Source organism: Talpa europaea (genome assembly GCF_964194135.1).
Source record: "Talpa europaea genome assembly, chromosome: 8".
In the NCBI taxonomy this organism is placed as follows: Eukaryota; Metazoa; Chordata; class Mammalia; order Eulipotyphla; family Talpidae; genus Talpa; species Talpa europaea.
In genome coordinates this window covers 12,867,112-12,894,903 of record NC_140075.1, presented here as the reverse complement: position 1 = coordinate 12,894,903, position 27,792 = coordinate 12,867,112, and the positions used below count along the sequence as shown (strand labels likewise).

The following is a 27,792-nucleotide window of genomic DNA, read 5'->3' as shown; positions in this document are numbered from 1 at the left end:
CTGAGACTTAACCCTTGCACCACCAGGGAGGCCCAGCTATTAATTGTATTTCCTGAGTTCGGCTCAGTAAGCCCCTTCTTACTTATGGTGTTGAACCTGGAACTTCTAGATCTCAGAGAGATTGGTGGTGCTTGCTGAGGCCCTCCCCCAACTCTTGTGCCCCCTTCGCCTAGCGGGTTGAAACCACAGTGGTCTAAAAGCAAGGTGGAGCTGCGCACATTATTCCAAGCTGTCGTGGAGACGGGAGTGCTTGAAGACAGTCTCTCATGTTCCAGACAGCACCGGGAATTTCATGCCTTGTCCGCAGTGCTTTCCAAGGTCTCTTCCCCTCCGCAGGCGATGGAGCCCCCAAATGTGTCTGCTGTCATTGAGTTTCAGCTGCTGGGGTTCCAGAACCTTCTCGAGTGGCAGTCCCTGCTGTTTGCCATCTTTCTGTTCATCTATGTGCTCATGGTGGCGGGGAATGTCGTCATCATCGCCGTGGCGAGCCATTACCGGTGGCTGCACACGCCCATGTACACGTTCCTCAAGCACCTGTCCTTCCTGGAGGTCTGGTACACCTCCACCATAGTGCCGCCACTACTCACCGGCCTGCTGGCCCGGGGCCGAGCCATCTCCTACCCCGCCTGCATGGCCCAGCTCTACTTCTTTGTGTTCTTCAGGGCCACCGAGTGCTTCCTCCTGGCCACGATGGCCTATGACCGCTAACTGGCCATCTGCAGCCCCCTGCACTACCCCTCCTGATGCACCCCGAGACCTGCGTCAAGCTGGTGGCTCTCTCCTGGGTGGCCAGGGTGGGCACCGGGGCCCTGCCCTGCCTGATGATCTCCAGGCTGGACTTCTGTGGCCCCAACTGGATCGACCACTTCTTCGGCGACCTGCCCCCCCAATGCGGCTCTCCTGCTCCAGCGTCTACATCACCGGGATGGTCACCTTCGCCCTGTCTGTCGCCATGCTGTGCATGTGCTTCCTCCTCACTCTTGTGTCCTACGTCTTCATTGTGGCGGCCATCCTCAGGATGCCCTCGCCTCCGGCGGCGCCAAGACTTTCTCCACGTGCGGCTCCCACCTGGCCGTGGTCACCATCTACTACGGGACCATGATCTACATGTATGTGCGCCCCAGTGCCCACCTGTCCCCCGAGATCAACAAGATCATTTTCGTCTTCTACACCGTGGTCACCCAGCTGCTGAACCCCGTCATCTACAGTCTGAGGAACAAAGACTTCAAAGAGGCCGTCAGGAAAGCGATGACGAGGAGGGGCTGTGTCTGTGGCCTCAGAGAGAGGGGCAGCTTCTTGCTCAGGTGAGGCCATTCCATGGGGCTGGGTGCAGCCCGGGCTGCCCGCAGGTGGGGCTGCTTCCCACCCTCCCACGCCGGCCGCCCGCTGCGCCTCTGCCCAGCCCCGCTGGCCCCGCCTGCCCTCGAGGGGTCACGCTGCGTGGCCCGTCCCTGCGCGTGGCCGGCCCAGCCCATGTGGCCGGTGGACAGAGGCCGCCTTCAGCCCGCGGGGGCGTCCGGCAACAGCGGGAGGAGGCGCGTCCCGGCCAGCCCGCGGCAGGCGGGCCGGGGCTTCCGAACGCTGGACTGGTCAGCAGAGACGGAGATCCGGGCGTTTGTCGAATGAAATTTTAGGAAAAGTATTGCGGCGGGAGTGAGGAGCGGGCGAGGGAGGGGCAGGGGCGAGAGATGGATGAGGGCAGAGGAGAGCGCCATGGGAAGGACTGGGGGGTGGCCTGGGAGGAGGGGGCGGGGCCAGCCGCCATGGCCCGAGTGGCGCCTTGAGGCTGCAGTCCCTGCCGGCCCCTGGACCTGGCCGCAAGCGCCGCTGTGAACCTCCGCCCCTGCCATCCACCAGGGGCCCCTCCCCGGGGTGCCGTCCCCGAGGTGGGCCCGGGAGGCTGGAGGCTTCGCTGCCTAGGTGGCGAGTCTGGCCCATGGCGGAGGCCGGCTGTGCCTGCGGCGTCCCCCACCCCCCCCAGCGTGTCCGGGCGCCGCCCCCTGCGGGCAGCCGCCCAGGCTGCTGCTCCCCCGCGGCTGGAGGCTGGTCTCCCACCCTGTGCACAGCCGGGAGGCACCGGCGCAAAAAACAGCACTGGGGCGCCGGTGTCTCCATCCCGCTGCCTGGATGATGCTGGGCCTGCGTGGGGAGGGGCCAGGCCAGGCCCTGGGGGGCAGCGGGAGGGGTGACCCGCCTCGCACAGGGGGGATGGCAGCGGGGGTCAGCGGCCTGCCAGGCGGGCGCTGTGGCCTGTGCCCACCCCTGCCCTAGCTTGGGCTATGCGGAGCAGGCGGGGCTCCCTGCGGGCTGAGGAGAAAGCCACAGGCTGAGGCGGGCTCCCCGGGGGGGTCGGGTGGTGCTGGGGCTCAGAAATCCCCGGGGTCCCCGGGAACAGGACGCGCCCCTGAGCTAAGCTGGGCCCGGCTGGGCGTCAGGGCAGGCGGCTGCGTGGACCCGCTGGGCGGAGTGGGTGTGGCGGGGGGTAGACCCCCCAGGACAGCGGGGGGCGGAGCAGGCAGACGGGCTGAAGCGCCGCTGGGGTCGGAGGTGCCTGAGCGCAGGCTGCCCCTGGGGTCGCTGCCCTGCCCACCCCAGCCTCTGCCCGCACGCCATCTGCGCTCCCTGCCAAGGAGCCGGACATGGGGACTCCAGCGCTTCCCTTAAAGCCCGCCTGGGCTCCGCTTCTGCTGGTTTTCCCTGCAGCCCCCACCCCCTGCGCGGAGGGAACCCCGCCCCGCCCACCCCGCCTGTGTCCAGTCCTCCCGGCACGTGGCCCATGCGGGGGGCATGGGTTGCGCGGGGATCCCCAGGGACCCTGGGAGCCGGGCCTGGGCCTGGAACTGAAGTAGCGGGTGGAGGACTCGCGTCTCAGGGGCGTCCTGTTCACCCCCATGTCGGCTCCTCACCCGACACACCCCCTTCTGCTTGCTGGTTCCCCTCACCGCCCACCTTGCTCCTAGCAGGACCGTCCCCACGAGGACAGACAGAGGCTGCCAGGGAGCCGAGGGGCCTCTGTGGTGTCCCCAGCACGCGCCAGCGCCTCCTCCGGGGCTGCTCACCTGGGCGCCCTGGCGGGATGAGCGAGGAGGACGCACCCCCACCAGCCCCATCACCTCCTCCCCAGCGTGCCCTGCTCTGGGGCTCCCATGCGGGGTGCGGCCATGGTTTCGCAGTTGAGGGTGGCCCCACGATGGGTCTAAGGCCCCCAGGGCACCCCTACGTCACAGGTGCTCCCAGGCGCCCAGAGGAGTCCAGGAAGACCCGGGTTGTGCCGCGGGCGCTGAGGAGGCGCCCTGTTCGCCTGATGAGCACCAGGACTCACAGGGGCGGTTTGGAAAGGGGGAGGGCTCCGCGCCCCTCTGTCCCCAGCGTGCCTCCCATGTGCTCCCTCCGCGTTGCCGGGGTGGCTGTGCCCTGGGATGGGGGGGGACCCCAGGGGCGCCCACAGACACCGGGAGGGCTCCGGGCGTGCCTGGAAGGCACCTGCGCCGTTCCTCACTCGAGCTGCCGTCCCGGGTCCCCTGGGGGCTCTGGCAGGGTTCAGGGTCCCCAGCCCGGACCCGGGCCTGGTGGGCGGCAGCGCCCCCCAGCCCCCGGCCACCACCCGCGCAGGGGACAGGCGAGGCAGCCTGACCCGGAGCGGGGAGCCCGGCGGGGATCAAGCCCGGGGCACCCAGCCTTGGCCCCTGGGGGACGGTCCTGGGAGGCCCTCGCTGCTGCCTGGGCTCGGCCCCCACTTCACGGTCAGCGCGGACCTCCCCAGCCGCGGTCACACCGTCTCCCCAAGACCATAGTCACCTCCCGGCCCGGGAATCCCTGGCATCCACCGCGCCCCTCACTGGCGGACGGGGGTCGCTGCCCCCCCAACTCAGCGCAGGCCCCGACCCGGGGAGGCGTTGTCTACGTGGACCTGACTCTCGCGGGGGACCCTGCCCAGCAGGTGCGGTGGCCTGAGGCTCCTACCCCGCCTCGAGTGTGGCCCCGGGCCCCCACCGCGCGGCCCCCAGACGGCAGGTTGTCAGCACCCAAGCCCCGGTCGTGGGCTCCCCAGAGGGCGGGGTGGGGGTCCAGGGAGCCCTGGAGGGGCCGAGAGCGCGGCAGGCCCAGAGCCCAGGGATGGCGGGTTCGCCCCGGCCAGGGTGCCGCATCTGCCTGATGCAGGGCTGGGCGCTCTGGGGCCTGGGCCCCGGATTGGGGCATGCAGAGGGCGCAGGTTGCGGGCCTTTCCTAAACCGCGTGTGGCAGGGTCAGCCCAGGACACCGGCGGGCAGAGCTGGTGGCAGGTGGTGGTGCTGCAGGGCATGGAGCCTTGGGGGGAGGGGTGGCCTGGCGTTCCAGGGGATTCCAGCCTCCGTCTCCACAGTGACCCACGCCCTGCGCATGAGGACACAGGAGGGCGTTATGCTTCCCGCGTCCCAGCTTCTCGTGGTTAATAATTATCTTCCTTCCCTTTTGGCCTTTGAGGCCTTCTGGTGAATTTAAGTTCGTAATATATTTCTTGACCTTCTGGATCAACAGTTGGAATGCACGACTTCTGGCACATTGAGGATTTATAAAACTGTTTTTATTGAATCCCCACAACTGTGCCAGCAGCAGGTTACCATGGTAAAAAGAAACAGTGATATAAATCATTTAGTAACGCCCAGTAAGAAAAAAACAAATCAGAAATAAATGGTTTTAATTATGATTAAATGTTTGAATACATACAACTTAGAACAGTTAATGTTTTATTAACTTATATATTCTAATTATGTTGTACAAGGTTGGCAAAAATGTTGGCAATGAAGTGCATGCGTTTAGAATGGTCTGATCCAGTTTCTTGTTCAAGGCACACACTGGAGTCTCATCATATTCCATAACGTTTATTGGCCAGTGTAACAGCATCATGAATTAATATTAACAGAGTCACTTATCGACACTAAAAATAAAAAGGCCAAACACTTAACAGAGCAGGAGGCCGTTGTCAGCCCAGAAGTTCACAGGTCAGGATTCTGCCACCTCTTCTACCGCCCCTTGCTGGTCTCCAGATTTGCCTGGTTCCTCCTGGAGCTCCCCCAGGCTGGACGCAAGGTCAGCCTGACTCAGCCCCTCCCAGGTGAGTGTCTGAGAGTGACCAAGTGTTGGATATATGATTGGAACTGCATTTCATCATGAAATATTTGGTGTGAAATTTTCAAATATGGAACGTCACAGATGGAAAAGCAAAGGACAATGCAGTCAGCGGAGAGGAGCTAAGGCCAGACAGCAGCCTCACCCACGGGGCACTTCACTTCCCAAATGAGATCTTCTTCAAATCCTTTGCACATCTATGAACACACCAAATGATAGCGTTACCTTTTTGCACATAAATCCGATGACATTTTTCAGTTCAACCTGTTCATAAAAATGCAGACACTCTGTGTGAGATTCCTCTTGATGACCTGCCCGGCCAGGGCATTGTCCTGACATTCCCACCTGCCCACTCTAGGGCATGAAATAAATGGGGACAACACTCCTGTGAAGTGTGGGGTGAGGTCATGGATGGCATCCCTAACACATTTCTGGAAATATTAGATGCAAGGCAGGCTACTAGCTATCATTTTGTTTTGAAAAGATTGTTTCTCAAAAATTCCCACCCAATAATTTTTGTATGTTTTTAGTAATTATACTGCATAGGAACTTAACTTTCTTATTTCTGCTGTCCACCAAGTGTTGATTGTGTTTATGGTAAATGTGGCAACACCCACATCAGAGCTTCCAGAAGGGTCTCTGCCACATCAGTTGTGTGGGTCCTTCTCTAGAGTGGATAGTGACTGCTCAGATTCTGACTTGGACCCTATGGCCTTGTTTATGCTGTGAAGGCCTCACAAACTAATTACAGGGGCCTCTGTCCTACCGTGACCCCTGATCCCACACGTGACCACGAGAGTCAGTGACATTAGAGGGGAAGCCACCTTAGAGACTGGAGATGCTGCCCCAGGGACTACTGAGATGACAACAGATGAAACTGCTGCTGACAACTGCTGACAAATGAGAAGAAACCCAACCATCTCCTCTCTTGGCCGGGAGCTACAGAAATGGAAAACAGCAGAGAGTGGCTGGAAGTTCAGTTGCCTCAGTGTACATGAAATATCACACAGCACCTAAGAGATATAAAGAGCAGCAACTAAAACTAAGGGTATATGAAGTTATCTTAATATATATTTTATCATTTATTTTATTTAATATTTATTTTATTATTTATTATATTATTAATATGTATTTTATAATTATAAGAATATAGAATAGTATAATGTGAAAATTTAAAATAAGTGTCTTGTAAAGAGTAATGAATTCATCTTCCCTATTATAATTTGGTGAGTCTCCCATTCAAGATTCTCCCCACAGCCGACTTCATGGCTTGGTTCCTCAGACTGTATATGACGGGATTAAATGTGGGGGGCACAACCGTGTAGAACATAGAAATGACCAGGTCAGACATGGATGAAGTTTCTAAAGTCAGCTTCAAATAAGCAAAAAATGCAGTAGAGACAAACAGCACCACAACCAGCAGGTGGGGCAGGCAGGTGGAGTAGGCCTTGGCCTTACCTTCTGAGGATGGGATCTTCCTGACAGCAGAGAAGATGTGGATATAGGAAATGATGACAAAAATAAAACAGCAGATACACAACACAGAAGTAATGAGCATGGGGACAAGTTCATTCATTAAATTTCCAGAGCGGGAAATAGCCAATAACTGGGGGATGTCACAGAAGAACTGGTGGACCACGTTGGACCCGCAGTAGGACAAGGAGAAAGTTCCAGCTGTGTTCATCACAGCATAGAGACCCCCACCCAGCCAGGACACAGCTGTCAGCTGCACACACCTGTCCCTGCTCATGATGACCTCATAGTGCAGGGGGTGGCAGATGGCAGCATAGCGGTCAAGGCTCATCACGGTGAGTAGGTGAAGCTCTGCAACTCCTGAAATAACCACCGTGAAGACCTGGAGGACACAGCCAGGGAAGGAGATGGAGCTGCTGTGCCTCAGAGAGTTGGCAATGGACTTGGGGACTGTGGCTGAGATGAGGCAGATGTCCGTGAGGGACAGACTCCTCAGAAAGAAGTACATGGGTGTGTGGAGGTGCCGGTCCAGGGTGGTGATGAGGACGATGAGCCCGTTCCCCAGCAGGGCGCACAGGTAGACCAGGGAGAAGAGCAGTGGGTGCAGGAAGCCCATGGTCCCCTGGGAGGGGAAACCCAGGAGGATGAATTCTTTCATGGCCGAGAGATTGGCCACCTCTGGGGCCATCATCTGCATTAATAAAATAAAGAGGAAGAAAACATTGTCAAATATTCTTCTAATATTGAACATAAGTTGGTTGTGAGCATAGGATAATGATTCAGTCTATCTACCAGGTAATTACTTCTTCTAGATCTCACGGCATCTAATACCCTCATCTGCATGTGCTGCTGTGTTCAACCTTTCATTCCCATCTCATGTGAGGTGACTTTATCACACAGTCCAAATATGTCCTGAAAATAGGTGAAGGCTTGAAGATTTCAATTGACCCTATAGAACTTTAAGAATTACAATCTCAAACCTCTCAACAAACTGACTGTACCTCCCCATTGCCCCAGTCTTGCTGCCCCCCCTCCTGCCCAGGCCCCAGATTTTCCACCCAGCAAACCTCTCAGAGGTTGTCCAGGGCACAGCCCCAGAGGACACGTGACCATGCCCAGCCCCTCCCCATCCTGGAGAGCCTGGCCCTGCTCCTTCAGCACATCCCTGGTCTGGGGAGGCCCCACAGGGACGGGTGTGCAGGGAGATGGTGTGTGTGGGTCCCCATTTTCCTGCTCCCCAGGACCTGACACTGTCCTGGAACTGAATGATCTGGGCTCTGCGTCCTCATGCAGCGTGTCCTGATGCCTCCTCTGTCAAATTCCTGCCCCTGTGGCCTCACTGCTGATGCCTGGCCTGTCCCCTCATCTCCTCATCTCCCTGCCCCTGACTCCCAACATCTGAGGACTCAGAGACCACATTTCCCGCAGAGTCTTCTCCTGAGTCACACCCACAAGTCCCTCCTGCAGGATGGGCTCGTCCACCCCGGGTCCCTTCCGGCCCCTCTGTCCCCCTCAGACTCATGCACGTCTTTACAGGGAGGAGGCTACTCCAGCGCTGAGCCGGATGGTCTGTGTGTGTGGCTGTCCCTGCCAGTCCCAGGGCCCCAGGTCCCCGGGGTGTGGGTTTGTTACTCCCCCCAGGCCCGTGAGTGAGTGAGGACGTCTGGACATGGGGCAGCCCTGCCCTCTCTCCTCCCCTCCCCAATCTCACCCTCTCCCCCCTCTGTGGGGTGGCAGAGGGGCAGGCCCTGGGGAGGCAGGATTTTTAAGGTCACATAGTAACATAATTACAACACATTGTTGGTATCTTCCTAATAATTTAATAAAAACAGGAAAATAAATCATGTAATGAGATGGTCCAAGATATAGACATCTTTTGACTGATATAGGTAATGACGACAGAAGCTCTGGCATATTCTCTTCCTGTGCAATATCGCTAACGACCCCTGAGTGGTGGAGTTGGGGAAAAAAAAAAAAACAAGTTCATATCTGTAAAGAGACATTCTTCATCACAATGTAATTCCATTAATTGTTGTGCATTTGTTCAGTGCCCAGAGGAACTCAGGGTGCTGAATGATCAAATGCCAGTTATGAAGCATTAATCGTCACATACATGATGCACCACAATGTTCTGTTCAATCCTTTGAACACTTTATATTCCAGGAGAGTATATTTCCTCTCGCTGAGACTCATCAGCATGATAAGGTAGTGGGGCACTGAGAAACTTGTGCACCTTCAAAATTTATTAGTTTTTGTGATTTATAAAATGATTATTTTAATTACTATGAATTCTCAAATCTAAAATGAAGCTTGAAATCTAAAAACAATCAATTCTGAAGGATTTCCATTCTGAAAACTGTTTAAGAACAGAATACCTGCAGCCTGGGGAGGGAGTTCTTGGTGCCGTGTCCAGGCTCTCTCCTGAGGTTGTCCCCATGGCAGGACAGAGGGCGTTCCGCCCTCTCACTCCATGGTCGGGGCTTGTGGGGACGCCTCTGAGCACTCACAGGATGTTACACCCAGTCCTGCGCTGCCTCATGCACAGAGCAGGGCCTCAGGGCTGGGCTATTTGAGCTCTGGAGCTGGTGTCCGTGTGTTGGACACTGTCCAGATTCCAGCCCTCAGGGACCTTCCTCCCGAGGGAAAGTGTGTGTTTACTTGACTGGGTTAATTGGAGCATCCTGCAGTGTGCCTCTGCGAGTAATTATCACACTCGGTGTGTAGATGTGATTTTGTGTCTGGCTCATGCCTCTATGGACGTGAATAGACAAATCCTCATGTCCAGGTTCCATTCCCCACCTGTTGTGTCCGCCGTGGTGGGCACCATCAGTCATAACAGTGCCCTGAGTCCCTGTCTAGACAGCTGGACAGTTGTCTGTCACCCCCTGTGTGTCCTTCACGGAGAAGCCCTGGGGATGGGTGTGAGGTGGATACGGGAAGACCGGAGGTGGGAGTGAAGGGACATGGAGAAAGGCAGGATGGAGCCCAGGGAGAGGAAGTGGGGCAGAAAGACAAAGGACATCCAGCAGAAGTGAGTGACCATGTGGGTCACCAGCCCTTCGGGAAGAGAAATTTTACTGGTCTCTGAAATTGTGTATCCTGTGGTTCTTTTCCACCCCAGCACCTGTCCCTGCACTTACATTTGAATCGTCCTGTTGTTGGGATAATTTGCTTTTAATCTTTAGGAAACAGTATTTTAGGATTTCCGCTCATGGTGTCATATCCTTAAGTTTGCTGCATGACGATGGTGACATCACACATATAAACAGGCATTTATCTGCTTGAGTTTACTCTTCTGTAGGGGATGGGGCAGGACCTGCTTCACTCTGCTGCGTGTGTCTCTCTGCTTCTCCCAGCACCATCTCCCCAAATTCCCTGCCCCAGTGCCTGCTCTGGCTCCTCTGCCATAGAGTCACTCTCCCTCCTGATGAGTGTCGGTTCCTGGGCCCTTGTTATATTCCAGTGGCCGGCCTGTCTGTTTTTTGTCCCAGTGCCATGCTGCTTTAACTATTAGAGCTTTATTATACAGATTTAATTCTGGAAGTGTGCTTCCTCCTTTCTTACTCATTTTCATCAAGACTGTTTTGGCTGTTTGTGGTCTTTTGTTGTTCCATATGATTTTCTGTAATGGTTGCTTCATGTGTTTGAAAATGCCATTGAAATTTTCACTTGGATTGTATTAATCTGTAAATTGCTTGAGTCCGATGGATATTTTGTAATCCTGATTCTTCCTGTCCATGAGGAGGGCACATATTTCCCTTTTTTTCTGTGTTTCCTGTTTATTCTAAGAATGTCTTACAATTTTCTGGGTATCTTCACTTCTTGTTTTAGGGTTACTCCTAGGTAATTTTGTGATTATATGTAAGACTGCCTTCTCAATACTTCACTTCTGATTCATTTTTTGCATATAGGAAGGCAATTGATGTTCATGTGTTTATTTTTGTAGTTTTCTTTTTTATTAAAATTTTATTTTTATATTCCCCATACAATTGCAACCCCCTTATTTTGACACCAATCCCTCCTTTCCCCGCCCCCCAACCCCCCTAAAGTGTCTTTGGTTCATAGTTGTTTGTTGATTTTGATATTTTCTTTCTTATAGTTATTATTTTTGTAGTATGATTGATGGTTTATTTCCCATAGCATTCTCAAATAATCACAATCATTTAATATATTATTTTTTTTAATTTAAATTTTATATTTTATATTCCCCATACAATTGCAACCCCCTTGTTTTGACACCAATCCCTCCTTTGCCTGACCCCTACCCCTGTAGAGTGTCTCTGGTTCATAGTTATTTGTTGATTTTGATTTTTTACTTTCTTACAGTTATTATTTTTTCTGGTCCCTTATTTAAGTTTTCTAGATTCCTGCTATGAGTGAGACCATCTGGTATTTTTCTTTTTATTTCTGGCTTATTTTGCTGAGCATGATCCCTTCCAGCTCCATCCATGTTGCTGCAAATTGCATTTGTTTATCTTTTTTGATTGCTGAATAATATTCCATGTTGTATATACACCACATCTTCTTGATCCAGTCATCTATTTTTGGGCACTTGGGTTGTTTCTAAGCTTATCTATTGTAAACTTTGCTGCCATAAACATAAGGGTTCAGGTGCTCTTTGGAATTGATGTTTCTGTGTCCTTTGGGTAAATACCTAGGAGTGGAATTGCTGGATCATATGGAAGCTCTATGTTTAGTAGGTCAAGAAATCTCCACACAGCTTTCCATAGTGGTTGGACCAGTTTGCACTCCCACCAGCAGTGCAGGAGAGTTCCTTTATCTCCACAACCTCACCAATATTTGTTGTTGCTAGTTTTTTTTTTTTTTTTTTTTTTTTTTTTTGAATATGGGCCATTCTCACTGGTGTGAGATGGTATCTCATGGTAGTTTTGATTTGCAATTCCCTGATTACAAGTGATGTTGAACATTTTTTCTTATGCCTGTTGGCCATTTGCATTTCCTCTTCAGAGAAGTTTCTTTTTAGCTCTTCTGTCCATTTTTTGACTGGGTTATTTTCTTTGTTTTTGTTGAGTATCATCAGCTCTTTGTAGATTTTTGTGATCATTCATTTATCATTAGTGTTGTGTGCAAAAATTTTCTCCAATTGGTGGGGTTTGTCTTTGTTTTGGTTACTGTCTCTTTTGCTGTGCAGAAGCTCTTTAATTTGCTGTAGTCCCAGCTGTTGATCTTTGCCTTCACTTTCACTGCTTTGGGTGATGTGTCTGTAAAGATGTATTTGATGTGCATATCATGTAGTATTTCACCTATATTTCCTTCTATGTATTTTGTGGTTTCAGGTCTTATGTCTAGTTTTTTAATCCATTTTGAGTTGGATTTTGTGCCTGGTGTGCTCACCTCCACGACGAATCCTGCAGAGTTCTCCACAGCTCCAGTTCCCGGGGTGTGGTGGGTGAATTAGTTCCTTTCCACTCACAGTCCCACTTGATGCATAGTTTGTTCTTGTTGGTCGTTTTAGTTTGTTTTTTTCCTCCTTTCTGTTGGTTGGAGAGTGCCGACTTTGTGGGTGGGGGAGGGTAGCAGGGTTCTGCGCTTTCTTCCCTTCTAGTCCTCTTTTATGGCAACTTTCTTCTTCAGGTAGTTTGCTGGAGTCATCTGTTTATCTACCGTGTCCCAGTTACCCAGTTCTCACTGGGACCTGCTGCTTTTCCTCCCTATTAACTTTTTTTTTTTTTTAATGGGAGATCTTACTCACAGTGTCTCCTCGCCGCCATGTTGCTCTGCCCTGAATGTCTGCATTTTTTATGAACACATTGAAATGAAAAACCTCATCAGATCGACATACGATAAAATAATATTATAATTTAGTGTATGCGTAAAGACAATAAAGAATTTGGAGGAGATTTCAATTTGGGAAGCAAAATGCCCCCATGATTGTCACTTGCTGTCTGGCCTCAGCTCCTCTCTGCTGACTGCATCCACCTTTGCTGTCCAGTCTGACATCCTACATTTGAAAATTTCACACCAAAATATTTTATGATGAAAATGTAGTTCCAATTTGATGTCAGACATTTAAGTCATTCTCTCAGAGTTCACCTTGTGAGGCCGCTAGTCAGGCCTACCTTGACTCCAGCCCAGGTGAGACCCATGTGGGCACAAAGTAAATATGGAGGCAGCCAGAAATGGTTAGAAAATGGCAACATCTCCATCTTTGAAAGTCTGGGATGACAACTTCATACTCTTAAGTGATAGGCAATTTTATTTTTTCTGCCAATAAATGATTTTCTTCATATTAATTCTTGGTACTGTTATACTTTACAAGTGTAAAGTTTTGGGATGCAATAAGAATCCCATATATGTATTGAATTGAGAACCTGAATCAGAGCATTATAAACATTCACTGAGACTATTCATAGTCATTGTATAGCATAATTAAAATATGTAAGTGAACAAAACATTAAACACCTCAAGTTTGTTGGAATTTAGACACTTAAAATTGTTGGACAACATGTTATTATACATTGAGAACACGATAGACTCCAAAAAAACCCAAATTAAATTAAATAAACCAATCTGTATACTTGGAAGTTTACAAAATGTACACATGAAAACCGATTGCTTTCCTAAATGCAAAATATGAAGAAGAGAAGTTGAGAAGGCAGCCCTTTATATAATCACAAAATTAAGTACCTAGGAGTAAACCTAATATATGGAAAATTGTAAGATATTATTAAAACAAATAGGAAATACCCAAAAATGGAAAGATAAACCGTCCTCCTGGATTGAAGAATCAGCATTACAAAATATCCATAAGAACCACAGCAATTTACACATTTAATGATTATCCAATGAATATTTCAATGGCATTCTTCCAAGATATGAAACAAATATTACTGAAATATATATGGAACCCCAAAAACCCAGAACCCAAAACAATCCTGACAAAAATGAGGAAGAACGTTGTAGCACACTTCCATACTTAAGTCTATACAATAAAGGTATAATACTTAAAGCAGCATGGCACTGGGACAAAAAAAGACACAGACCCCTGGAATATAACTGGGCCCAGGAACCCACCCTCATCAGGAGGGACAATGACTAGTATGACAGGATTCAGAGCAGGCACTGGAGCAAGAAAGTGGGGAGATGGTGCTGGGAGAAGCAGAGAGACACACACAGCAGAGTGAAGCAGGTCCTGTCCCACCCCCTACAGAAGAGTAAACTCAAGCAGATGAACACCAGTTTCCATGTGTGACGTCACCATCGTCATGCAGCAAACCTAAGGATATGACACCATGAGCAGAAACCCTAATATTCTACTCCATTTTGTTAAGGTTAAAAGTAAAATTATCCCAACAAAAGGACAATTCTAATGTAAGTACAGGGACAGGTGATGGGGTGAAAAAGAACCGCAGGATACACAATTTCAGAGACAAGTAAAGTTTCTCTTCCTGCAGGTCTAGTGACCCCTGTGCTCACTCACTTCTGCTGGATGTCCATTTTTTTTCTGCCCCACTCCCCATCCCTGGGCTCCCTCCTGCCTCTTTCCGTGTCCCTTCTCTCCCATCTCAGGCCTTTCCACAACCCCCTGAAGTCCATCTCCATGGAACTCTCCCTGAAGGGCACACAGGGTGTGACGGGTGACTGTCCAGCTATCTAGACAGGGACTCAGAGCACTGTTATGACTGATGGTGCCCACCACTGCGGACACAACAGGTGGGGGATGGAACCTGGACATGAGCATTTGTTTATTCACGTCCATAGAGGCGTGAGCCAGACACAAATCACATCTACACACAGAGTGTGATAATTCCTCGCTGAGACTCACTGCAGGACTCTCCAATTAACACAGTCAAGTAAACACACACTTTCCCTCTGGAGGAAGGTCCCTGAGGGCTGGAATCTGGACAGGGTCCAACACATGGACACCAACGCCAGAGCTCAAATAGCCCAGCCCTGAGTCCCTGCTCTGTCCATGAGGTGGTGCAGGATGGGGTGCAACATCCTGTGAATGCTCAGAGGCTCCCCACGAGCCCGGACCATGGAGTGAGAGGCTGGGAGACCCTCTGTGCATCCACGGGGACAACCTCAGTTTAGAGACTCAAAGGGCAGTTGGATCTTTCCCCTGAGATTACAGGTATCTGCCCCCAGCTGTTTACATAGGAGAATTATTCACAATGAATGTTTTCTGATGTCAAGCTTAATTTTAGACTTGAGAATGTACCGTAGTTAAACTGTTCATTTTGTCATTCATGACAACTAAGTTCCTGAAGGTGCCCAAGGCAGTCAGTGTCTCACTGCCGTATCAGCCTGGGGTGAGACACAATGAGAGAAAACATATTCTCCTTCAATTTTATGTGGTCAAACATATTGACCTTTAATACATTGATAATATTAGAAGATTTTGAATGATGGGATGTGTGAAGATTAATGTTCATACCTAGGATTTTAGTATCAGCACAATGAGTGTGTTTTGGATACTAAACAAAATCACAACAACTAATGGAATTAGACTGTAATGAAGAAATTCAAACAAAAATGTAAAAATAATACTTATTGTTAAATTCAGAATGCTAAGCATTTCTGTCTTAAACATGACAGTTATGAGTCAAGTAGATACTCAGTAACGTTTACAGCAACATGTTGACCACTTAATGGCTCTGACACAAACGTGAGGCTGGCAGGGACCTCTGACTATTTATAGACGTGAACTTGGGATTTTCCCCAACTCCATACTCAGGGATTGTTGGTAATATTGTAAAATAAAGTCACAATATATAAACAGCACCTGGAGAGATAGATGACAAATGTTATTTTATAATTTTAAATTTGTATATAAATCACTCAAGAGACGTCAACATTATTAACAACCAAGTACCCTAATTTATTTCCTTGATTTTTATTTAATTTTTGGAATTATTCAAACCAATGTATTGCAATTATTTTATATTACTATACTCTCATAAAAATCCTGCCTCCACAGAGCATCCCATCTGTCACCCCACAGAAGAGCGAGAGGCTGAGTGTGGGGAAGGGGAGGGGAGTGGGCAGGGCTGCCCTGTGTCCAAGCATCCACACTCACGCATGTGCCTGTGGTGAGGAACAAACCTGCACCCAGTCCCCGGGGCCCTGGGACCAGCAGGGAGAGCCACACGTACTTACCATGCATCTCAGCTCCAGAGCGGCCTCCTCCCTGCACAGATGTGCATGAGTCTGAGGGGGACAGGGTGGCCGAAGGGACCCGGGGTGGACGAGCCTATCCTGCAGGAGGGACGTGTGGGTGTGACCATGGGAAGAGGCTACAGGAGAAACCAGTTTAGGGCCTTGGGTGAGGGAACAGGCAGGACAATGACTGGGATGGGCAAGAGCAGGAGGTCACCCTCTCAGCACATAAAACGCAGGGCCAAGGGAAACACCATGGTCTGACAGCAACACAGGGCATGATCCCAAAATTGCCCCTGGAGCTGCGACTGTCCAGTGTTTTGCAGGGACTGGGGTCTGAGACCCCCACAGGCTATTTGGGGCATCCTTAATCATTCATATTCTTGAGGATGGTTGGGGGGTCTCCCAATCATGGGAGAGGTGTGCTGACTGGGGCCTAGGGATGGCAGAAGAGGGGCCAGGGTCAGGGTTTCAGGGGTGCCCATGCACGGCATGTGGTGAGATGAGAGGAGACTTCTCAGGGAGATGAGGTTGGTTGAACAATCTGCCCTTCGGCATCTCCCACAGGCGGTGTGGACAGTGGCTGCACCTGCGGGTCACTAAAGCTGGAGAGGCCGAGCAGAGAAGGAGCTGAGATCCCTGTGGGTTGATGCTGGCCAGCACGGAGAGAAGTCAGTGGGGAAGGACAACGCTGGTCCTATGCAGAGAGAAATCACGGTCCAGCACTGGCAGACAATCATGGTGTTTTATTCCGCTAGACTTTCAAGCAGTGATGGCCCCAGGGGTGACAAATCTCATGGGTATGACAGAATTCGTCCTCCTGGGTTTCCCCACCCAGGGGACCATGGGCTTCCTGCATCCGCTGCTCTTCTCCCTGGTCTACCTGTGTGCCCTGCTGGGGAACGGGCTCATCATCCTCATCACCACCCTGGACCGGCACCTCCACACCTCCATGTACTTCTTCCTGAGGAGTCTGTCCCTCACGGACCTCTGCCTCCTCTCAGCCACTGTTCCCAAGTCCATTGCCAACTCTCTGAGTCACAGCAGCTCCATCTCCTTCCCAGGCTGTGTCCTCCAAGTCTTCATGATGGTTATGTCAGCAGTTACAGAGCTGTGTCTACTCACAATTATGAGCCTTGACTGCTATGCTGCCATCTGCCACCCCCTGCACTATGGCGTCATCATGAGCAGGGACAGGTGTGTGCAGCTGACAGCTGTGTCCTGGCTGGGTGGGGGTCTCTATGCTTTGATGCACACAGCTGGCACCTTCTCCTTGTCCTACTGTGGGTCCAACGAGGTTCACCAGTTCTTCTGTGACATACCCCAGTTATTGGCTATTTCCTGCTCAGGAAACTTAATGAATGAACTTGTCCCCATTCTTATTAGTGTGGTGATGGATTCCTCTTGTTTCATTTTCATCATCATTTCCTATGTCCACATCTTCTCTGCCATCAGGAAGATCCCATCCACAGAAGGGAAGGACAAAGTCTACTCCACCTGCCTTCCCCACCTGCTGGTTGTGGTGCTGTTTCTCTCCACTTCATGTTTCACTTATCTGAAGCCAGCCTCAGGGACCCCGTCCATGTCTGGCCTCTTCATTTCTATGTTCTACACGGTGTTGTCCCCCACCTTTAATCCCATCATATACAGTCTGAGGAACCAAGCCTTGAAGATGGCTGTGAGGAGACTGATGAAGCCAATACTCCAACATGTGAGAAATCACAATCTACAATTATAAACCTTCATTAATTCAGCTTTTCCCCTCTAATTCTTACATGTCATCATGTAAGACTATATATGTATAGTCATCATGTCATCTATATATGTCATCATGCAAATCTATATAAGTATAGATTTCTTGCATTAGGATTATTCCCTTGTCACAAATTCATATTCTCATAATCCTCACTATATCCTGTTTCCTAAATTCCTGCAATACTTCCCCCAAGCCCTCCCTGTGTGATGTTCATAAACCGAATCCATCTTGCGGTTAAAAAGTTCTATTTGGTGTAGAAGAAATGTCCTAGAACTCACATTCAACAATATGTACATAACGTGAGCAGTGATAAAGGGGTCTGCCCTCAGGGCCACATGGCCACGGGACCCCAGTCCTGGTGCTCGGTTCCCACAGACTGTGTGTGTCTCCACCGAGGGCCTTGTCCTCGTTGATGTCAGGGGAGAGGTTGAGTGGACCCCCATCCCTCACGATTCCTCACGGGGCGTCTTCCTCTAGGAGAAGTTCCTGTTGCTGCTCAAAGGACAAAGGGAAACCACACTTGACTCTGCCAGAGGTGGAAGGATGGACAATTCCTTGGTTAGTAGGAATCTATGAGTGAAACTTGGAATGGATGGAATGTTAATATCTGTGATGCCTGTTTGGATGCCAGCGTACTGCACTCCTCGAGGTGGTGTTTTCAAAAGTAAAGTTGTATGAATTATGTTTGAAGAACTACATTTCTACGTACAAGTTTATAATTTGTAACTTGTCATTGTGATGATTTTTAGGTTCCCTTACTTTTACAGATTGTATCTTGATCCTCAACCAGGTCTTCTCTGCCTTCTAGTAGATTGCACTTAAGTTCACTTTTCTTCCACTTGGGAACAATATTATTTTTTATTATGTAAAACGTTATGCAAACTTAAGTACGGCATAGTTGCAATTATTTTTATAATCCTACACATCTGCACTGCATGCCGGAGGTTCTCATATTGTTCCCCTAACACTGAGAACGTGAGCTGGAGTAACGGTCCTCCTCTCTGGAGCAAGTCACTGGGTCTCCAAACTCTCCTGACCGATGAGCACATTTTGTCCATGAAACTATTTGTGATGATAAAATGTAGTTAATCACCAGACATGACTCGTCCATTCAAATTTCAGAATGAAACCTGAGTTAGAAAATCACTCACAGTAATAATTGTTTCATTGATAGCATGAGAGCACACGGCCTCCCTGGTGGTGCATTGGGTTGAGTGCCGCGCTGTGAAGCTGTGCGCAGCCTCAGCAGTGTGGGTTTGATTCCCGGCCGGCCAGGAAGAAACTCACATGGTGCGGCAGACCTCTCAGGTCTCCCACTGCTCCACTCAGCAGTGTCTTCAGTCCATCTGCCTGTTCTGCTCCCTACTCTGTCTCTGGTGAATTCTCTCACCCTCCTGCGCCTCTGACTGTACCCCAGTTCTTGTATAAATAAATAAGTCTTAAAAAGTACACATGAGATCACGGTCTGATCCACTTGGGATATGACGTCATTATGTGGTCAGATTCCTGTTGATGCATTTTCTGTTATTCCTTGAACAAATCCAGTGAGTGTCTGTGAGGATCTTTCCATGAGTGTTTCATCACAACATCATGTTAACTTGTTATTTGTTCTTATCAAGGAGGACACTCATTTTCACTTTTTACTGTTTTCACCATGGGTCACTTTTCACTCCACCCCATGCGCCAGTGTCCACTCAGAATCTACTAAATGCCCCTTAGTGCCTGGCCCCTCTGTCCACACTCCTACTCTCCTCCCCTGTTCTGTCTGGTAGTGAGCAAAATTTTGCACTCAGTCCAACATTTCCTTTTGCTGTTTGCCACTATAATTTTTTAATTGTTGAATTTTATATTTTAATCCACAGATGGGTGAGACCTGCCAATGTTTTTCATTTTTTGTTATCTTACTACCATATGCACTTCAACGTCCACTTTGGTCTCAAAGGACACTAGTTCACCTCTTTAATAGCCGTGAGGTATTCCATGGAGTATGGATGCACATTATATATTCTCTCCTCTGTCCATGGCACATGGGTTGGGGCCATGGCTGGCTACAGTGGAAACGGTGCTGCTGGGAACACGGGTGTGCGTAGTCTGCACTGTGGAGTCTGCACATCTGGGACAAATACCCGGATGAGGTTGCTCCATCCTGTGGTTTTCCTGTTGTCAGTGTCTGAAGACGTCTCCACACCATTCCCAGGAGAGGTGAAAGGCCTTTTCTCCCCCTTCCTCACCTTTTAGCTGTGTCCAGTCTCTGGATTGGTCCCTTCTCACAAGTGACAACAGTTTGGATTTCAATTTTCCTTATTATTAGAACAATTTGGAATGGGTTAAAAATTTGCATTAGACAAACCCTTAAAATACCAGAAGGAACACACAGGGGCTGCCCACTGCACACTCACCCCAAAGATGAGCTTGGGGACACACACCAAGGACCAGGGAAGAAGAACACATAGGAACAAGTGAACCCCCCATACTAGAGAGCTTCTGTGCCTCAGAAAAGCCATCCCAAAAATAAGCCTCTGGGAGAAAATTGTCCACATCACACACCTGACAAGGGCGAGTGTCCAAAGTACAAACCCAGCAACAGAAAGAGACACCCCAATCCAACACGGCCTCAGATCCCCAGAGACATTTTCCCAGGGGAGTTCAGGAGCCCACAGCCTCTCACTCCTTTTATTCAGGTTGAAAACTTCTTGGCTCCTGAGCGCGTCCACCTGCCTCACACCTGCAGGACGTGAAGGTGCCTCGAACATCACATGGGCTGGCTTTTGCTGCATAAAGTCTCCTGCATTCCTGATACTTGCTTTAGATTTTAATATTGGATAGAATCTGAGTCTCCTGAATTAGTTCTGTCATGTGATTTCCTGCGATGTCTGACTGTTGCAAATTTATCCTCTTCATCGCCCACTCTTTGTCCCACTATCTCCCCATAGAGGCCTCACAGGAGACAGAGCACCTGAGTCTGCTTTCTGTGACTCACTGGTGGGCACCTGGGGCTGGACACTGCTCAGCCAGGATGGGCGGGAAGGACGGACATTCCCTCGTTGGCCGAGACACAACAACAGTCTCGGTGACCCTGCGGGTTCCCAGTTAACCAAACGAGCAGCTCCCCAGCCCCTGACCCTGTACCTTCTCCCTGAGCCCCTAGAGGACACCCCGCCCGGGTGCTGACCCCATCTGCTCTGCCGACCGGGCGGACTGCTGAGCAGGATGTAAGAGGGTGTCCTCTCCCGGGGGGCTTGACTCTGGGAGGCATCCGTGGCCACCATCAGTCAGTGTGTACGGTCACTGATCAAAGGTGAATTCAGAAACTGCTGACCACACGGTGCTCAGAATCACGATGCCCTGGGGAGACACAGGCTAGCCAAGAGGGCCGCAGGCTGCCCACCCGCGCTTGAGCTCGGAGGCGACGGATGCCCCTGCCGGCCTCTGGGTACCGACCCCGTCGGCCAGCTCGCCAGTGCGCCCGCTGCCCCTGACTCCTGACCCAGGGCCCCACCCCACACCAAGCTCATGGCACCCACGCATGTCAGGGAAGTGAGTGTCCCCACCTGCAGCCCCTCAGCGCGGCCTGCACAGACCTGGGGGGGCTCGTCCCGGCCCCTGTCTCCTCAGAGCAGCCTGCGGATCATTCCTCAGTCACACAAAGGACATATGAGACAAAATGGAAGAAGTTTCCTTTATCATGGATGAAAAGAGGCTGTGGGGTGTATTTACAAGACAAAAGAGATGACTTCAAAGGCAGAACATGTGGGAACCTAAACTGCTTCTCCCTCACCCTAGCGTTCATCAGGGAGAAACCGCTCACATGCAAACAGACAATGCTGACATTCTCTTCCTCCCGAGCGCGCCAGCCCCGGCAGCTCTCCCTGGATGGCTGCCGGCTTGTGCCTGGCCCCGGGGCCTGAGATGGCAGCTGGGCAGAGCCTGGGGTGAGGTCTTCGGCGTCTGGAGCCCGAGGTGCAATGGCCAGGGTGGAGGGACGTGTCCCGGCACTGCAATAGGAGTCCATGTGCTTGTCCCCGGCAGGGCCAGTTGATGCCCATGCCTCAGAGCGTGCAGAACGTGGGAAAAGCAAAGACAGTTGTGCCAGGGCCGGGACAGGAGTCCGGCAGGAGGGAGACGCAACAGTGACCATCCACAGACCAAACCTCAGCTGGGAAGTGAGAGGGAGCCGCAGAGGGCCCCGTCCCCAATGGCCCGTGCGGTCCCCACAGCGCCCACTCTCAGGGCCGGTCGCCCGGTCAAGGACACAACAGAGGGGGTGGAGGGCGTTGTCCTCAGGAAACGGACTCAAAACCAGCGGCCTCTGTGGAGGAGGCAGGGAGAATGATGCACCCGTGCCCACCGGGAGTCCCAGTGATGGGACACTGCCCGTTCCACACTGAGGGGCGGGGAAGAGAATGTGAAGACGCCTCAGCGGGGGCAGTGTACTCCCAGACACTGGCAGTAGGACAGTGACCTGCACCTCAGGTCAGCCCCATGGGCAGAAGCGGGCGAAGTAGATCTGGCAGAGACCAAGGGCAAAGCTCTGGGCCTCCTGATGCAGGAGGGCATCCCCCGAAGTCACGCCACCAACTGACCTCAGGGCTGGCCTTGAGTGACTAGAGTCTCCTCAGCCTCCGCGAGTCCTCAGTGTCCTTCTGCCCAGTCTCAGTTCCAGGGGTCCTGCCCACAGGTGCAGCCCGTGGCACAGCAGCTTGGCTGGGCACCAGCCCTGGGTTGACGTGCCAGGTGTACCCAGCCTGGCATGAGCCACAGGAGAGCAGGCCCGGGGCACTCCCTGTCATCATGGAGGCTGTGAGCCCAGATGCAGCTGCTGGACCCACATCTCAGCTCAGCAGTGAGGTGCCTGCATCCCGGCCCTGATACCATGAAGTGCTCAGGGTAGGCAGTGTCAGGCCCACCGGAGCTGGCTCTGGCCGTGCCTCCCCTGAGCAAATGGCCCAAGAACCTGCCCTGAGCTCAGGGCAGTTTGGGTCTGGGCAGGGGCCGGGGTTTCACTTGGGAACAAGGCGACAGGATAGTCAATGAACCACATGGGCAGCGCCCTCCAGAACTGACAGGGCTGAGCTCTCACCAGCTGCACGCAGGCCGAGAACCCCTGAGCTCTGAACATGGAGCATCCGATGGGAGCTTTGCCGACAACAACAAACAGTGAGCACTGGAAACCATCCATCAGGCTTGATTGCGGGACCATGAGAAAATAGCCACGTGGGAGCCAGCCCAGACAGATAAATTGGCTTCAGAAGAGGACGCATGTGGCGGCCTCAGAAGAGAAGCATGAGTTGATGGCTGCACACCCTCCCCAGACACAGTCATCATGGCTTCAGGACCTCCATAGACTTGGAGAACCCCGGACACCTCCGCAGAGGCCCTGCTGCTGCACCTGCCTCAGGCCCTGTCTCTGGCATCTCCTGCAAAGAACGCTTGGGCCTCAGCCAGGTCTCTGCCTGCTGTTTGCAGGTGGCGGGCGCCAACCCCCTAAGAGCTTGAACACTGGTGTCGCTGGCACTGCCCGCGGGGCCGGGTGCTCACCTGCCTGCTCCCTGGGGGCTGGCGCCTGTGTCTGGCCTCCTTGAGAACTCTTGATGGCCCAGCCATGTCTGGCCCGGCATCTGGTGCTGTCCAGCCTGGTCTGCGGACGATTGCTGTGGACTCTGCCCGAGCGGGCTACCTCCCAGGGACTTGGGGATTTGATCTCGATCCCTGGGCTCCCCAGTGCTGACCCCTCCCTGTCCTCTTTCCATTCCCCTGGACCCCTGGGTGTTGTAGCCATAGCCCGCAGGCCCACATGACGGGGCGTCACCTGTGTCCCTGAGGCACAGGACACCAGAGCCTGAATGGGACCCGGGCCAGTGGACCCGCATCCCTGGCGGGGCTGTGCGCCCTCTGGAACAGAGGGGCAGGGGTATCCACTTCATTGACAGGCCCGTGTGGGCGAGGCCCTCCCCTCATTGTATGCAAGAAACTCCAGAATCACCATCAGTTTCTGGGGCTGCAGCTTCTGGGACTGCTTGTCAGGGTGCATCCCTCACACTGGCTCTAGCTCCGCCTTCCCTCCTGCACGTGCAAGGGACGGTCCCAGCATGCCCACCACGAGCTCGTTTGTTGTGTGTGACCCTGACCTGGGCGGCTGTGAGGACTCTGGGAGACCACACCAGGAGAGGGCCCCCCACTCTGCAGTGTCAGAGCCCGAGGCACACCCACCCCACCATAAGGACATGCCGTATGGCACCGCCGTGGGCCTGACCCCCATTGTAAGGTCACCACCCGCCTCCATCAGACACACCCATTCACATGTTGTTCCATTTCCAGGCTCTGAGGCAAACAGCCTTTTCAATAAAATAATTCCCGTGTCAGAAGACCAGGTGCTTCCCCGTCCGGCTCCTAGGGGTTTCTTGGTTCCCCTCCCTCCCTCCCCTCCCGCCTCCACGCCCCGTACCCCTGCCAGGACCAGGGGTCCTTCAGGGTGGCGGCAGCTTTCCCGCTCCCTGTGGATGGGCTCATCCTGGCTCTGACACCAGGGCCACCTGGTCCCCGTGGGGTCGGGGGAGATAGGGCTGAGGGGTGACCATGTTCTGCCCACGGGGTCTCCCGAGCCCCTGACATGCCTGATTGGGGGGCTCATTACTGGGGCTGCCGAGAAGCCCATGGCGATAGGACAGCGGCCCGGGGAGGCCCCGAGCAGCGCGTGAGGACGTGTCAGGCCAGGGTGTGGGAGGGGGAAGTCGCAAACATCGTGGAGGGTCTGTCTGTTGGGACGTCGGCGGGGACCAGGCAAGAGTTTCAGGCTTGGGAGCCCCGAGTGTGTGGCTGTCACCATAGGGTGGACCGTCCCTCCCGCCCTGACCGTGGCCACTCCTGAGCCCTGCGGATGTAGCTGCAGGAGAAACCACCTCAGCTCCTCGGGGGAGGGAGGGAAAGGACAATGACCAGGAGGGCAGGACGGGAGGTCACCCTCTCAGCGCATATGAGTAGGGGCGAGGGCTGAAAAATCATCCGATGGAGACACGGGGCAGGGCCCTGATGAAGGACGTGGGCGCCGACCAGGAACCGATAGAGGCCATCAGTGTCCACTTGGTCCCAAAATGTGCACCTGGAACTGCGACTGGACAGTGTTTTGTAGGGACTGGGGGCTGAGATATGACAGGCTAGATTTGGGGCATCCTTGACAGTTCATGTTCCCGAGGGTTCTTGGGGGTCCTGCTCCTGAAAAGTGCATGGACTGGGGCCTGAGGAAGGCAGAGGAGGCACTGGGATCAGGGTTTCAGGGGTGCCCATGTGTGGAACGTGGTGAGACAGGAGGAGACTGCTCAAGGGGCTGAGGTCAGTTGAACTCTCTGCCCTTCAGCATCTCCCACAGGCGGTGTGGACAGTGGCGGCACCTGTGGGTCACTGATGCTGGAGAGGCTGAGCAGAGCAGGAGCTGAGATCCCTGCCAGGGGTCGCTGGTCAAGGCAAGAAGAGAAATCAGTGGGGAAGGACAGGGCTGGTCACCTGCAGAGAGACACCCTGGGTCATGCAATGGCGGATGGTCCTGGCATTTTATTCCTCTACACTTTCATGCAGTGATGGCCCCAGGGGTGACCAATCTCACGGCTGTGACAGAATTCGTCCTCCTGGGGTTGTCCACCTCGGGGACCATGGGTTTTCTGCACCCACTGCTCTTCTCCCTGGTCTACCTGTGTGCCCTGCTGGGGAACGGGCACACCATACTCATCATCACCCTGGACCAGCACCTCCACACCCCCATGTACTTCTTCCTGAGGAGTCTGTCCCTCACAGACCTCTGCCTCATCTCCGCCACGGTCCCCAAGTCCATTGCCAACTCTCTGAGGCACAGCAGCTCCATCACCTTCCTGGGCTGTGTCCTCCAGGTCTTTTTGATGATTCTTCTGCATGTTCAGAGCTTTACCTGCTCACAGTGATGAGCCTTGACCGCTATGCTGCCATCTGCCACCCCTGCACTATGACATACTCATGAGCAGGGATAGGTGTGTGCAGCTGACAGCTGTGTCCTGGCTGGTTGAGGGCATCATCTCTGTGATGAACACAGCTGGAAACTTCTCCTTGTCCTACTGTGGGTCCAACATGTTCCACCAGTTCTTCTGTAACGCCCCCCAGTTATTGGCAATTTCCTGCGCTGGAAATCTGATAAGAGAATTTGTCCCCATTCTCATCAGTGCGGTCTGCAATATGTGCTGTTTCATTCTCATCGTCATTTCCTATGTCCACATCTTCTCTGCTGTCAGGAAGATCCCATCCACAGAAGGGAAGGCCAAGGCCTACTCCACCTGCCTTCCCCACCTGCTGGTTGTGGTGCTGTTCCTCTCCACTGCATGCTTTGCTTATCTGAAGCTGACTCCAGGGACCCTGCCCATGTCTGACCTGGTCATTTCTATATTCTACACGGTGGTGCCCCCCACCTTTAATCCCGTCATCTACAGTCTGAGGAACCAATCCTTGAAGACGGCTGTGGGTAGACTAATAAATGGCAAATACTCTTAGATGTGAGATTTCATAATGTAAAATTATAACTCCTCATTAATTCAGCTTTTCCCCTCTAACTCTTACATGCCATCATTTATAAAGCATAGGCTTCTTGCATTAGAATTTTTCATTTTCCAGAAATTTATATTCTCATATTCTTCCATAAACTCCTGTTTCCTAAAATACTACAATCCTTTCCTCAAACCCTGTCTACATGTTATGCATAGACTGAAAACAGCTCATGGTTAAAAACATGTATTTGGTTTTGAAAGAATGTTCTAGAACTAAGTCATCACCGACTTTACAAAAATGAAGCAGTGGTAAAAGGGGTAGTCCTTGAGAGCGCATGGTCACGAGATCCCAGTCCTGGGCACTCGGTTCCCACAGCCAATGTGTGTCTCCACTGAGAGGCCCATCTTTGTGGAGTGGAGGGAGACGAGAGTGGGGACCCCCCACCACACACAATTTCTTTTTTTTTAATATTGATGAACTTGGCCTCTCAAGTTGTTTTTTAAAGATTTATTTATTTATTTATTTATTTATTTATTTATTTGTTTGTTTGTTTGTTTGTTTGTTTATTTATACAAGCACTGGGTACAGTCAGAAACGCGGGAGGGTGAGAGAATTCCCCAGAGCCAGAGTGGGGAGCAGAACAGGCAGAAGGAACAAAGTACACTGCTGAGTGGATCAGCAGGCGGCAGGAGAGGTCTGCGGGCCGTGTGGGACCCTCGCTGGCCAGCGGGGATCGAACCGGTGCTACAGAGGCTGCAGGTAGCTTCGTGGTCCTGTCCTCAACTGCTGTGCCACCAGGGGAGGCCCCCTCATGAGGCATGGGCTCATCTTTTTAATATCTGTGTAGTATTCCACTGAGTGTGGACCCACATTCTTTTTTCACTCTTCTGTGCACTGCACTTGGGTTGGGGCCATGGCCAGCAACAGTGGTCAGTGTAGCTGTGACACAGGTGTACGTGGTATGCATTGTAGAGTCTGCGCATCTGGCTAACACCCGGTAGAGGTTGGTCCAACCTGTGGTAGCTCTTTTTGCATCATATGAAGACATCGTCTGAGGCCCTTTATTTTCTTCCCTTCTCACAGGTGACAACTCATTACAGTTTGGATTTCTATTTTCCTTATTATTAGAGCAGTTGAACAATTTGGAATGGATTAAAAATCTGCATTAGATGAAGCCTTACGATACCAGAAAGCACACCTGGGTGCTGCCCATTGCACATCTACCCCACAGATGAACTTGGGGACACACACCAAGGACCAGGGAACATCAGCACGTCGGAACAAGTGCCCCCCCCCCCACCAGAGAGCTTCTGTGCCTCAGAAAAGCCATCCCCAAAATAGGCCCCTGCACTGGGAGATGATTGTGCACATCACACACCTGACAAGGGCGAGTGTCCAAAATAAGCAAAACCTAAAAACCCAGCACAGAAAGAGACACCCCAACCACACATGGCTCGGGCCTCTCCAGCCCGCCTGTCAGTCGGGGGACCCGCCCCAGGCCTGGCCGAGCCACGCCCTGCCTCCCGCCCCTGGTGCCTTAGGGTCACCCCTCCCGTGCTCCTGGCTGACCTGGAGCTGTTTGGGGCCCGCCCTCGCAGACTGTGTCCTATCTGCGTTCTGCGTGTGGCTGCCTCTCCCTGGACCCGCCATCTGCAGCCTCGAAACCAGGTCACGAGGTGGGTTTGCAGAAGCTGCTGCCGTGCCTGACCTCTGAGGATGCCTGCTCGTCCCGCACCAAAGAGCCCACGCTGGGTGGGCGCGGGTCGCGCTCCGGCCGGTGTCTCCGAGGCCAGGCTGCTGTCAGCGTGCTGGCCCCGCGCGTGCTGTGA

The 27,792-nt window shown here is 52.2% G+C and overlaps 1 pseudogene across 1 annotated transcript; it reads left to right on the top strand.

The window, feature by feature from the left end:
• The first annotated feature begins 339 nt into the window (after positions 1–339).
• On the top strand, positions 340–27,792 carry LOC311175164 (olfactory receptor 11L1-like; annotated as a pseudogene). Its single transcript has 3 exons — positions 340–1,304; positions 5,028–5,095; positions 27,620–27,792. The product of its transcript is annotated as an olfactory receptor 11L1-like (transcript).